The sequence below is a fragment of the Dendrobates tinctorius genome, unplaced genomic scaffold (genome assembly GCF_039654945.1).
Source record: "Dendrobates tinctorius isolate UK_male_01 unplaced genomic scaffold, ASM3965494v1 ptg000029l, whole genome shotgun sequence".
Classification (NCBI taxonomy): domain Eukaryota; kingdom Metazoa; phylum Chordata; class Amphibia; order Anura; family Dendrobatidae; genus Dendrobates; species Dendrobates tinctorius.
In genome coordinates, this window is record NW_027361697.1 from 59,506,818 (window position 1) to 59,522,146 (window position 15,329).

Genomic DNA, 15,329 nt, shown 5'->3' on the forward strand with positions numbered 1-15,329 from the left:
TGGCGCCTACATGAGGGGTGAGTAGAGGCATTTATTTTATTTTATCAGGGCCAAGAGTAGGGTATAGCAAGGGGTTGTCCTAGAAGTGGACATCTTAATTAAGGACTGCAGTGGACGAACTGATCTAATGTCACTTATTAAACAGATTGATATTCACGGGAGGGATAAGGATGAATTGTTCCTTAGAGAAGAGTGGATTAGGCAAAATTTGAATTCTCCTGTTTGTGCAGATTTTAGTTGGAAATTCAACTTGCAGAGAAGTTATTCTTCATGAATTGAATTGCCCATATGCTGTGGTGTCTTCCAATACCCAAGAACATAATAAACGCAAGATTGAGAAAGTGAATTTTTGTAATATCCTAGAATTCAATTCTGCTTGAATGTATTTGCTCACCATTACTGATCTTGTATTCTATGACAGTTCACGTTTCAAAAATTCATAATATTTGGTACAAGTATCATTTGTGCAAAAAAATGCCACTTTATTCCTTTATTGTACTTTTAACTTTATCGAAAAGTAAACTAGACTTAGCAAAATTGTATGGTCAACCACTGTCAATGTCAGATTTACTATAATAAATGGCAGATTTCAGATGAATGCATAGATTTCAATTTCTTGTTTCAGCTTAAGATGGACTAGTCTATCATGTACAAGTTTAGTGCACTCAGGGGCACTTCAGATTAAGACTGTCATACAAAACCGCCATTCTTAATAAATTCCCCCATGTGCAGTTAACAAGCGCCAGTAGAATGGAGTCTGTCACATGTGTGCGCTCTATGTAAACTCCAGCGTCAGATCAAACATTCCATTCACCACAATATTACTAAAATGTTTAGAGTTTGTAAATCACTTTAGGGACTCTCAGATGGGAGGTTTAATTTTGTGTAGACAAAACTAATTCCTTCACCACAAGATGAGATTAAAGGACCTCAGAGCACCACTGTAACCAAAACCCCATGGAGAAAAGACAAGCAGCGGTCACGTTAGACATTAATGACAGAGTGGTTCAATTCCTGAATCTCAATTATATTCTAAAGGAGCAAATATCGGGGCAACTTTAATAACAGAGTTATTCTCCTTAATAAAAAACTATGATAGAAACCTAGATTTACACAGTTTGGGGTGTATTTACTAATGCTTTCTAATTATTAGTTTACGCAGCCTAAGGTTGGTTTCACATTTGCGTCTGTGTACGCAGCGTTTCATCCGCATACATCTGCATGCATCCTAAGTACATATCTTTAACATGGTGAATGCAGGGACATGCTTTTGCATGCGTTCGCCAGAAGATGCGTACACATGCGTCGTTTCGCGATGTGCGGCGGGGAGCGGCTAACGCAACATGTTGCATTTTTTGAGGCGTTAAATATGCGAGGTCATACGCATGCGGATGCTTGCGGATGGAGTGCGTCAAAACAATGCATTACAGTCTATGGGAACGCATAGGTGCGCAAGGACATTCGTACTCTTGCGTTTGCGTAAGCATGCGTATTTCTGAGTAAACATGTCCAGGAACTGGTTTAACCCACCCCCCCACACAAAGCTGTGAAAAAAGGGTGTGGGTACTGGAAGTTTAGTACTCTCCAGACTCTGGAAGTGATTAGAAGCCATTGCATCTTCTTTGAAGACTCTGAATTATCAAAATGTGACTATACAAGCTAATGTCTCTCAGTCTGTTTTTCTCCCTGCAGTCTGTAATCACTTCTGTCTCTCTTGCAGCATTCCTCATCATGTCCTTCAGTGCAGAGCAGACCTCACAGAGTGGACAAGAGAATGAAGTGAGTACATTTGCTACTGATTGATAAGTATTGACTGTCAATATGACACGTGGTAAAATCATGTATTTTTTTTACAGAACCATTCCAGTGCAGATGAGCAGGAGCAGCAGAATCAGGTCCAAGTCCCGGTGGCAAGACGGCGTGTAAGTATTCTTGACTGTTTTGGGTTATTCTTGACTGTTTTTGGTTATTCTTGACTGTTTTTGGCTATTCTTAAATGTTTTTGGTTTAAGTGTTTTATCTTTACAACATTAATATCTTTCTTTCATTTCTAGGTTCCACAACAGGAGGAAGAAGCTATTGACAATGACGTCCTCATCACGTTGATGGAGGAGCGAATTCTGTTGTGGGGACACCCGGGATCAGCAGCACTCGTACGCTGTGGTGATTCGGCATCTGTGGAATGAAGTGGCCCAATCACTGATGGATGACTGGGACATTGCCACGCCACTAGTCCGAAAGGATTTTTGTAAGTATTGCAATGTGGTTGGGAGTGAACCTGTAAGGCCGGAATCACACAACAGTGTATGATGCGAGAAACTCCTGCGAGTTTCTCGCATCACACATGCTTGTGTGATCCCGGCCTAAAGTGCATTGTTTAACAATTTCTTTTTTTTCCCTCTTCACAGTGAACAAAGTCAGAACCCGTTGGCGTTTGATGAAGGATCACTTCAATAAGGACCTGAGACAGGAGATCCAAGTTCGAAGTGGTGCTGCTCAAAAGATCAGGAAATACAAGTACCATGCTGTCTTTCCTGAGGCCTGTCCTTGCTCGGCGAACGTAAGTATTTTTGTGTTGTATTCCATAATCTGAATTTTTCTGTTCCACAGGATATTTTGGCGCTTTTACAATTGTTATTTTTTTGTAGTAATGTTTTTCAGTTTTTTTCCACACAGAAACTGGAGTAGCACCATCAAACCTGGATCATCCTCTGTTGGATCGGCCCCTCATCAAACAGCCAAAGAACAGTCCCAGTCATCCACCAGCGATGCAGCAAGTGGGCAGAGAACAGGCAGCTGGTCCTTCAGGTGTTCTGTAGAGACCGGTGGCAGGCTGGGGCGGAGGGTAGCGTGCTGTGGTATTTAGGTTGTGTGGCTGGTAGGCGGCAGAGGTGTGCTGTACTCACAGGAATGGGGGGTGACCCGCTTCTTGACATCGACAGGCATGAGACAGAGGCAGGAATTGTATTCAACAGGTTTGCTTTTATTGGCCGCCCTCACGACGACCAGAACAAAACACAACAGATGTTTCACACTGTTATCCTCCTGCAGACAGGCCCGGGTGCCTTCACTTGTACACTTTCTCCGTCAGGTGTATTTCGTGGCTCTATCCGCCGTGGCTGCCCTAGGCCAATCCACCACGGCGTTTCACCTTACAAAGTCCACCAATAATCTATGTCCTCACAGGCCATCTCTGCCTGTGACCAATGTCCTATAGGGTCACCCCCCTTGACCGTTTCCACTGTCCAAAGTCTCTGAGGGGTCTCCTTTGTGTGTCAGACTCTCCTAACCTGTGAGCTCCCATGGCTGACTGAAGTTTCTGGAAGCTTACCTCAGTATTTATTCAGACAGACCAGGTAGCCCCACCCTCTGTCACCTGACAGTCACCTCTGCCCAATCAGAGTCACCTTGACCTCTGACAGTTATGTAACACTCAAATGACAGTTACATAATCACTGCTATCGGTGCTCTCTAGTGACCTCTGATGGGCAGTCTGCCACATGACACCCTCTGTCAATCTCTCTGTCTCCATTACAGACATAACCGTACCCAGCTCAACCTCCCCACAGTTCCCCTGTCCCAGTCCTCCGCCACAGTTTTTTTTTAGTTTTCCCGCCAGCGGCAGAAGGCCTTGGACAGGTCACTCATGCCTGAGTTTGTTCACTTCAGCTCGGTCTTCCAGAATGACCTGAAGGCACTTGAGGATAGACTGAAAAGTGGTTTTTGCCCATGTAAACACACTTTTCCAGCATGTCAGCTGATGCCTTGACAACCTGGAAGCTGACCTTCAGAGACAGGCACGACATTTTTTTAATGCTATAGAGCGGGACGTGTTGGAGCACCTTATGCCTGATCTCCAGCTGAATGTGATGCAGGCCTGCAACGCTGCTTACGTTCAGCCTATGCAGCAGACTTGGTACTTACAGCAGTCAAACATGGCATTTCCGCCTGTGCCACCACTAACCCACTTCATATCTTTACCGAGTTCTGCTGTAAACCACTGTACCGCCACCACCATGCCCAGTCCTGCTGCACATCACTATACTGGCACCACCATGCCGGGTCCTGCTGCTGAAGGCCAGTCCACCGCCACCACCATGCCGGGTCCTGCTGCTGAACGCCAGTCCATTGCCACCACCATGCTGGTTCCTGTTCCGCATGGTCGTACACATCCACGTTGCCGAGTCCTGCTCCTGCACGCCCGTCTGCCTCCACTATGCAAAGTCCTAGTACTGCATGCCCCTCTACCTCCATGATGCAGAGTCCTGGTACTGCACGCCATTCTCAACCCACCACTTCCACCATCCCAAAGAGACACAGAAGTAAGCTGCCTAGTACCAGCTCTGGACAGAGCTCTGAATAGAAATCAAAATCACAAAAGAAGAATCGTGACCCCAAAACTGTCCTACCACCTTCACCCTCACCTCCCAATGTGTCTCTGTTGACCAATTTGTCTCTCCCTTCCAGTATGTCCCATGCTTCCACTCCTAATGTGTTTACTCCCATCCCTGACCTCCCAGACCCCACACATTTAGTAGGCCCTTTCCCTGGAACCCCTTCATCATCCACATGTAGCCAGTCATCCCAGCTCCACACCCCCCAGGTCCATAACATTTCGCCCTCGTACTTTCACAAAAGTTAATTTTTGTTGTTAAATAAAATTGTGGATTTTTCCCCAATAACTGCTTGTTCTTTGTCTCTTTCTGCGCCATTGCTGTCAACACACACTGTGTGCCATCAACACACACTGTGCACCGTGGCCAGAAAAACACTTATGTGCTGTCACCGCTATAGAAGTATTCACTCAAGAAGCAAAGCTGCAGTGTAAAGCAAAGAAAGAAAAGGAGGAGATTGTGTCTGTCATGGAGCTATGAGGTGGCAAAAACACAGAGGACTGAAAATCCTCCAAAAAATCAGAATTAATACAGCACAAAGGGTCAGGGGTCAGCAATGCTCACCTGCCCAGGTGTCAACACTAGTGCACTCAGGATGCAGCAAACCCATGAAGTAAAGATGGCGGAAAACCACTGATGAGACGACTGCTCAGAATTGGCACTGAGCAATCACACCTCCATGAATTAGCAGACTATGAGCGGTCGTGTCATCAGTATTTTCCACCTGTGTTGCCACCATCTTTACTACATGGGTTTGCTGCATCCTGAATGCACTAGATCTGACAAACGGGCAGGTGAGTAAAGATATGAGTAAGGAGTGATAGGTTCCACAGCTCTCTCGGACTTCAACAATGGGGTGTTGCCAAAAGCGACAACGATGTCTTCTCCGTTTTTCTCTTTTCCTTTCTTGTTCACAAACAAATGCAAAGGCAAGAAACAAGTTCACATCTAAATCCAGATTACGATAGAAACTCTTGATGCGAAGATCCATCTTGACGCTGGATACAGCAGCAAAAGATGAGGATTTCATCTGTACAAGGGTCTATATACAGAATTTCCATGAGACACACCCATTGGGTGTGGCATGTGTCAAGGAAATTCTCCTGGAAAAGCATTTTCCTATCAAACGCATGCGCATAAAAAGCGCAAACGCATGCAAAAATGCATGTAAACGCGGTTTTTGCCGTCATGCGTAAGCTGATGCGGATAAAAAACGCTGCATTAGCATGCGTTTGCATGCGTTTTTTCATGCAGTTGAGGATGATACACTGCGCACATAGACGCAAATGTGAAACTAGCCTAAATATGAGGGATATTTATTACACATTATGTGATATATTTGATACATCTTGCTAAAAATTTATACCAACTCTTAGGGGTTATTCAGATGTCCATTTTTATGTCAATGTTTTAATATTGATTTTCAGTAATAAAACATTTACTGTCCCTATAAAGGTCTATATGGTTGTTTGCGGATAGTATGTCCTATTTTTACTGGCATCATGGATAAAGAATGCCAATAAAATCTATGGTTCATTGAAAATCATGGACAACACACAGATGATATTAGTGTGAAGTTTATGTGCTGTTAGGGTCAGCGGGGTCCTCTCTCTTCTATAGTGTATGAGCTGTTAGGGTCAACAGGATCCTCTCTTTCTTTATCCTGCAGTGTGTATGCTATTTTTTTAGAGGGGTCCTCTCTATATATTTCTCTCTCCTGTAGAGTGTAAACTTTTATGGTTAGTAGGGTTCTCTCTCTCCTCTCCCTATGTGTATTTTCAGAGCAATAACAAACTTTCCAATATTTAGATTTATGCTAATTTATTCTCTGCAAATCAAAATTTTGGGAAAAATTTGACAAGGTGGGTGACTTCAAATTTCAAAATATCTGCTCATATCTTCTTAGTTGGCTTATTTTAGACCATAAATTTGTATCTAAAATGGATGCATGCAATGCGACACATTTTTAGACTGGTCTAATTTTTCTTCATCTAGATACTTTAGAACAATGTGAGATTAAATGTTTTCTTATTGAAGTTAATTAATAATACATTTATTTAAAATTAGTTTGAAAAAATATACACCTTCACACATCCAATTTTTGTGTCTGTATGCAGTCTATTTTTTAAGGACTGCAAATACAAACACTCGCATACCTATTGTATTCAATGGTGGGGCACAGATGTCAGGTTTTCACACGTCCACGTGAAAAACTCAGACATGTCAGTTTTTTATGCGCAGCACAGACAAAATGTGTGCCGCCCATCTGCGTGACACGTACCAGCACCTGGGAAGAAGCAGTACAGTTCACTCTAGTCCCAGGGTCCAGCTGCTGAAGGCAGCTATCATCGTTGTCGCTTAGTATCCCTGTGATCAGTGTGACCAGGAGACAATTCAGCATCCACTGTGTACCTCCTGTGTAAAATTAATAATTAAATTTAAAAAATGGCATGGGCTGGTTATGATAACTAGCAGAGAGAATGCCCACAGCTGGGGGCTGATGTTAGTAATCTGGGAAAAAAAGGCAATATTCAAAAAGGTTCCCCGGCTATTAGTAACATCTCAAAACTGTTTGCTTAGTCTTTACTGGTGAGTTTACATGGGACCCCAGAAAAAAATGACATAATGTCCACCTATAAATTGAAACCAGCAAAGGCTAAACAGACAGCTGTGGATTGATATTAATAGCCTGGGAAGGGGCCATGGTATAGTCGAAAACATACACCAGTAAAGAACATCATCACAGATTATGGGTGGTAAGAGGCAGAGAAAGCTGGTGACGTCATGGCTTTCTAAAACCAGAAGTTTAAACAGAACCACGAGTAAAAAAAAAACATGTTAGTATTTTTTTATTATTTTTATTTTAACCTCAACCAATTATCACTAGCAGTTTATTTTGTGACAGGTGAGGCCTGCAGAAGAATTTTTGCTTTCTTGAAAATTTGAAATATCCCAGAAACTGAGTTTTTGCACCCAGTCAAAGTATACAATGTAACTAATTTGCTTCTTTCATTACTGACTATTAGGACGTAGTGAGATGACCGTATAACATTTATGACGATCACATTCAGTGCTCGGACTGGTTGGCTGTTCTCTTGACTGAGCGTGACAGCATATATTTTTATGCAGCTGTCAAGTTCGGGTCAGGAGAGCCATCAGCCAGTCTATGCATTTCCATACGCTCCTCATCCATGTTTTACGGCCATCTGACTGCGCCCTTATGCCTACCTGTTCCTATATAGATAAGGTTGTATATTTTTTTTAGGATGCATCAATATATGTGGTTAGCTGTATAGCACAACTTTGAAAATTGTAGACTGGGAATACAACTTTTCACCGATTAGAGAATTCCTCCACATATTCAGCATTTATGTTTTCATTTTGCCAATGAAAGATCGAAATATGTAAATAAGTAAAAGAGGATTTTTTTTAGGATGCATCGAGACTAGAATACTATTAGCCTGGCAATTTTCTCTTCATGCTGAGAAGGAAATGTTGGATCAGCTGAGATATGTAGCACAGAGCGTGGGCTGAACTCCTGCTTCTAATGCTGGCGCTAAACAGGAGTGTTAAAAGCATAAATTATCCTGCATAGCGGTCTCTGAGGCAGCCAGTGTGTGTGTAGATAAATAAAATGTACAAGCTCGCTGCCTTGTGGGGACCTGAGATCCTTTGCTGAGGTCCCCACTTATAAATTATTTTGTTACATAAAAGAAGTAAAAGTTGCTCTGCATAAAATAATATTAACCCTTCTGAGACTAATAAGCTGTACTTCAGTATTGCGTGCCCAGTGTGTAAGCAAGGAAAATCATCCAGGCATATAGCTTTGAAATGCCAGACATATACAGTGGGTACGGAAAGTATTCAGACACCTTTAAATTTTTCACTCTTTGTTTCATTGCAGCCATTTGGTTAATTCAAAAAAGATCATTTTTTTTCTCATTAATGTACACTCTGCATCCCATCTTGACTGAAAAAAACAGAAATGTAGAAATTTTTGCAAATGTATTAAAAAAAAATGAAATATCACATGGTCATAAGTATTCAGACCCTTTGCTCAGTATTGAGTCGCAGCACCCTTTTGAGCTAGTACAGCCATGAGTCTTCTTGGGAATGATGCCACAAGTTTTTCACACCTGGATTTGCTGATCCTCTGCCATTCTTCCTCGCAGATCCTCTCCAGTTCCATCAGGGTGGATGGTGAACATTGGTGGACAGCCATTTTCAGGTCTCTCCAGAGATGCTCAATTGGGTTTAGGTCAGGGCTCTGGCTGGGCCAGTCAAGAATGGTCACAGAGTTGTTCTGAAGCCACTCCTTTGTTATTTTAGCTGTGTGCTTAGGGTTATTGTCTTGTTGGAAGGTGAACCTTTGGCCCAGTCTGAGGTCCAGAGCACTCTAGAAGAAGTTTTTATCCAGGATATCTCTATACTTGGCCACATTCGTGTTTCCTTCAATTGCAACCAGTCGCTCTGTCCCTGCAGCAGAAAAACACCCACATAGCATGATGCTGCCACCACTATGTTTCCCTTTTGGGATTGTATTGGGCAGGTGATGAGCAGTGTCTGGTTTTCTCCACACATACCACTAATTATCACCAAAAAGTTCTATCTTTGTCACATCAGACCAGAGAATCTTATTTCTCAAAGTCTGGGAGTCCTTCATGTGCTTTTTAGCAAACTCTATGTGGGCTTTCATATGTCTGGCGCTGAGGAGAGGCTTCCGTCGGGCAACTCTGCCACAAATGCCCGACCGGTGGAGGGTTGCACTGACAGTTGACTTTGTGGAACTTTCTCCCATCTCCCTACTGCATCTGTGGAGCTCAGTCACAGTGATCTTGAGGTTCTTCTTTAACTCTCTCACCAAGGCTCTTCTTCCACGATTGCTCAGTTTGGCTGGACGGCCGGGTCTAGAAAGACTTTTGGTGGTCCCAAACTTCTTCCATTTAAGGATTATGGAGGTCACTGTGCTCCTAGGAACCTTGAGTACTGCAGAAATTGTTTTGTAACTTTGGCCAGATGTGTTCCTTGCCACAATTCTGTCTCTGAGCCCCTTGGCCAGTTCCTTTGATCTCATGATTCTCATTTGGTCTGACATGCAATGTGAGCTGTGAGATCTTATACAGACAGGTGTCTGCCTTTACAAATCAAGTCCTATCTGTTAAATTAAACACAGCTGGACTCCAATAAAGGAGTAGAACCATCTCAAGGAGGATCACAAGGCAATGGACAGCATGTGACATAAATATGAGCGCCTGAGCAAAGAGTCTGAATACTTATGACCATGTGATATTTCTGTTTTTATTTTTTAATAAATTTGCAAAAATTTCTACATTTTTCTTTTTTTTCAGTCAAGATGGGGTACAGAGTGTACATTAATGAGAAAAAATGAACTTTTTTGAATTTACCAAATGGCTGCAATGAAACAAAGAGTGAAAAACTTAAAGGGGTCTGAATACTTTTTGTACCCACTGTAGTCCTAATGCACAAAATTCTGTTCCATTCAACTTCTCATTGTAAAAAAAAAATCTAAATTATTCTGTCCAATAATTAATTTGTTGGCACTTGCCTTTCAATACATAGACATCTACATTTTTTAATGAAGTTGAAAAAATAGTGTGGTGACAAAAACTTTCAAAATGATATTTATGCCAAAATGGTATGCTTTTATCATATAGATTATAGGCTATGGATAGGCACGGCAAACTGTATGTGTCAGGAATGTCACCCAATGTATCACCCAATGTATACAGTATATATATTTATATATTTCTCTTTTTTTCATTTTTTATTTATTTTTTTACCACCACTTCAGCTTTACAGCATCTTTCTGGTAACATTCAGTCATACTGAGCAGCACTGTGGCTCAGTGGTTAGCCTTGCACGTCTGGGGTACAGGGTTCAAATCCCCACATTTGTGTGGGTTTCCTCTGGGTTTACATACTGGTAGGGAATCTAGATGATAATTATAAAACGCTGTGCAATTGCAATTAATAGCGCTAGATAAGCAAGTAAAATAAATAAATGAATACAGCCTTTGCACCAGCATGCATCCTTGGAGTGTACTGTATATTTATTGATCAGTTATTTGTAAGAAACTTACTTCAGTGGATAAAATACATAATTAAATTAGTATAAAAATCCAGATTTCTGGTGCGCATTTTGTTGTGGTTTTACCCTCCTATAAACTTGCATTGCACAATGCAGAGAGTATGCTAATCAGAACCTTAGACAGCATCGGAGGGGGTGTACTTCTTCCCCTGCATGAGGTTGGCCAAACATAGCCAGGCAACAACTTAGAGGGGAATAAAGAACAAACCCTCCTCTCATCTCAGATCTCTGCAGCTACTGCAGATCTCTGCAGCAAAGCTGTATCATGATACATGTATCATGCTATGTATCATGACAAACATTTCCAGATCTCATCTGACAGTGCTGCCAGCAATTAACCATCCTCCTTCACCGACTACCATGAGGTGAGATCTTGAAGGGTTTGTCATGATACTTATGTCTGCAGCTACTGTGTAGAGGCACAGGTGACTTGGCCCATATCTTTAGTTTTGCTTTAGTGATTTGTGCTGCATTCAGGTGTAAGGTCTCCCCCCCTTGGGCCGTGCATCTTGTCTATATAACTTTCCATGGGCATGTGCAGAACAGTCGCGTCAGGGTATTTCTCTGCCCTCGTCTTTTTTGAGGCCTGCTAGTACATATGCAAGGTGAAGTACAAGAGTTATGGAGCATCCTGATTGAATATACTTTGCCGTGGTTTGTTGTTTCTCTCGCTGCTGGATGAAGATAGTGTCAACTAAGTACCCAATGTTTTTTACTAGAAGGTATTTTCTCATTGTTTTTATCTTAGGTTTTGTCTATAAAGACACAGAGCTGAGAATAATTGCAAACACTTACAGATCTCATGTCACAGTGCTCTTGGCCACACTGACTGCCATGAGATGAGATGTGGAAGTGTTTGGAATAATACATAGCTCAGCTCTGCTCTATGTTTAAACAGTAACTACAGGAGGAGAGAAGGAGAGTGTATACTTTTTCCCTCTGTGTGTTGCTGCCTGTTTGTGATTGGTCAACCTCCTGCAGGGGATGAAGTACATGCACTGAGAGATAAACCTCTGGTAAACCTCTGGTAACCTATCAATCCAAATTTTTCTTATAAATAAATGAGCAGTTCAGGACAATGGGCCGGACACTGATCTTCCTGAAAATCAGCCTCCAAAGCTTATTTTAAATGAAAAGGGACATTACCAGTGTGATGTATAATGGCCGCCATCTGTTCTCCTGATCTCACTGCAGAGTTCTGTGTGATTATAACTGACACATCTGCAGTAAAATTTTTTGTAAGGAGACAAAGTTCAGTTCTACTGTTCAGAGTTAGTTACATATTTCACACTGGTAACTCCCCCTTCATTAAAAATAGTCTCTTGAAGCAGATTTTCATGCAGATTAGAGTCCAGCCATAAATCTTAACAGCTCATGTTCATATAGGAAAATCATGGATTTCTCTGGAACAAGACATTGGATCGCAGTTATCAATGTTTCATTGTATTCAGCTTCCTATACACATAAAGGCAGCCACTGACAGATTCTCTTTAATAGGGTAAAGCATATGGATTCAAATATATGTACAAATACTTTTTGCTGAAATCTGACATAAAAGTTTAAAAATAAAAAGTTATATATTATGGTTTATTTTACTTTTCTTATCCTAGCCCTTTAAACATTCCTTATCCCCTCACCCTAGTGGAAACCTAATCTAATCCTAGCCCTAATCATGTCTTAGTCCCAACCCAATAGAAAGTCCTACCCTTAACCCTAGTCCTAGCACTAACTATATTCCTAGTCTTACCCTTAATCCTAACTCTATCCCTAGTTATAATCCTAACTGTAAGCCTTATAGGGTTTGGAAAAATATGTAAAAATTTAATGTTTATTATAATGTTAGTGTTTTATTTCAAGGTACGCTTTTTACATGTGGAATTGCTTACAAAGTGTTTAATTTCAAGGTATGCTTTTTTACATTCGGACTTGCCCCCCCAGCAGGCATTTGTCTCTTAACAAAATTACAAGTAAGTAGAGAGGAAGGGAGCTGTGGGAGAGTACAGGGCACTCTTTGTGAGCTCAGTTGGTCCTTAGGCAGAGTGCGTCATTTTAGGTGAGTATCACTTTTGTTGCTGTACTCTACATATGCAGTGAATGAGATGACAAAGCTCACTTCATCATACTGAGAAAGTCATCTTAGTTGCTGTGTATGCAAACTGCAGCAGCTGATATCAAACTCAACCTAATTGTTGTGTCCTGCAAAGCAACCTCTGGCATAGCACCATTGATCTTAAAGAAGCGCCAATGGGGGCAAGGAGCAACATTTTGCACCCCTGTAGAGTTTCACACCCAGGGCAACATAACCTGTACCCTCTCCCATGCTATACCGCTACATAAACATGAGGAGCACACATCTTCCAGTGTGATAGTATCAGCAGAATACAGAAGTGTTTAATTGTAGATTGTTTTCTGTAAATGGACAACTGGTAGTGACAAACTCAAATTGTAATTTCCTAACATAATACTTAGCTGATTGCATCTTGCTATATTCCTACTGTTCCTGTATTATAAAAAATGCATTCTCATAGGTTGGTGTTAAAAACTAATTATCCATTGTTTAAAATTTACAGTACATTTTCTTTAAGTTGCAATGTGATCATGGCTTTATCATCCTTTCTAGTAAGCACAATAGAATTCATCAGTTGTTTAATATTTCTCATCCAGTTTGTGTGCAGCAGTGAAATAACATCTTTCAGCATCCAATTATTACTCAATGCATCGATTGGTGAAGAAAAAAGAGTTGTGTGGTTTGATTAATAGCTATAGTGATTGCTAGGCTTCACATCATTAGAGAACAAAGCCTTATATGTGACATCACGGCTTGGAGCGAAGCCAAAGTCAGAACATGAGCCATCCGTATAATCAGTTCCCGAGACTTTATAACATTGAGCAATTTTCACCATCCGGTGGCCGCTGAAAATGATTGGGAACGTCAAGGTATAGTAATGGCAAAAGCATTCAACTGCAGAAGAAAAGCATCCATTGCAGGTACCTTTAATTCTACTGAGAGAAGAGAACATGAATGGGCTGGATTATATCATTTCACGGTTCCAATCTCATAATATGTGTCAGAATTTACTTTTAATGTCATCACAATATATCCATTCAAAGCTTCTCTGCAACTCTTCAAAAGCCATATGTGAGATACTTACAACCTATAATCCAGGGACAATTACATGGGATGAGGAAATCAGCAATCAATTGGCACAAGCGCACAAACAATAAGTATCAATATGGATGAGCCAGTCCAATTGGTCAGGTCAATTCTCTGAGCTGCTGGTAGCTTGATCTGTGCATAAAACCTGTTCACATCCTGGATGGAAGTGGGTTAATGGAGACATCAATGAAGTTGTCTTTTAGAAGTACTCAGTGGTTCCCCAGAGATTCTAGTATTCTAGAGGATTTTGACTTCCAGTTCACATCCCTGGTGGCAATAGAAAAATGTTGTCATCAGAAAGCTGTTGATGAAGCGGGTGGAAACTGCTCTTAATTGACATATGCCCACATCATAAAAAAAACTTAAAACAGCATTATCCGTACAGGGATGAAACTCTCAAGAGAAATTACATCTCTTCGAAAACCTGTAACTAGACTTGTGTGTTTGCATCCAGTTTACATACACATAGAAATTTACCATTTCACTGAAGCAGATAAATCTCTAGAAATATCAAAATTTGCCACCAAACTTTCAAACAGAATACATTTTTAGCTTTCTATCTGAAGTTTCTGTATTGTTGACAGCCAAAAATACACAGCCTGTAGTATTATTGTTGCCTTAAAAATTACTGGAATCTCAATGAAAACATTATAGACTCCTTATATTTTTATTTTATTTTATCTTTGGAATGGTGCCACAAATCTAAGTTCCCTGCCCCTAGTATCATAACCCTCTGTCCATTTTTAGTGATATTAATTGTATACACTGTGTTCACAATTATTAGGTAATTTGCATTTTTGATGATTTATGCTATAATTGAGCAATTACAGCTCTGTCGGTCAAACCAAAAGGTTAATAAATCTGAAACTGGAATGTTCAAGAAACTGAAATTGAGATTTTGTCTTAGGAGAATATCTCTGTGTGCACAATTACTATGCAACTAAATGAAAAATGTAAATTTTCCCTTTTGTATATTTTTATCTGTTAAAGTGAAAGTAATAAAAAATCAATAAAGAATATATTTCTGACATTTAAAGTAAAAAATATCAGTGACCAATATAGCCGCCCATCTTTTCAATAACAGTAATAAACCTTCCATCTATGGAGCCTGTCAGCTTGTAAATTTATTGACAATCAACTTTATGGGCAGCACCAATCACAGACTCCCAAATATTGTTCAGAAGTAACTGCTTTACTTAACCGTAAATCTCCCACTTTGAAAAAGCCCTCAAGTTTTCTCTAGGGTTTCGGTCAGGTATGGAAAGGGCCATGTCATTATTTTTCATCTTACTGGCACCCGAGCAGTGGAGACTTTGATGCTGCGATGGAGTATTGTCCTGCAGAAAAATCATGGTTTTCTTGAAAGATGTACACTTTTTCCTATATTACTGCTTGAAGAAAGTTTCTACTAAATACTGGCAGTGGATTTCGGAGTTGGTATTGAGTCATTATTTAACCCCAAAATGTCCAACTAGCTCATCTATAGTAATACCAGCCCATAGCAGTAACCCATCGCAACCTTGTTAGCATCTGAGTGGATGTGCAAGTCTGTGTCCAATCCTGATCAGATCACAGGCCTGTCCATCTGGTCTGTCAAGAATCACTCTCATCTCATTAGTCCATAAAAATTTTCAAAAATCTGTCTTCAAATATTTTTTGGCCCCATCTTG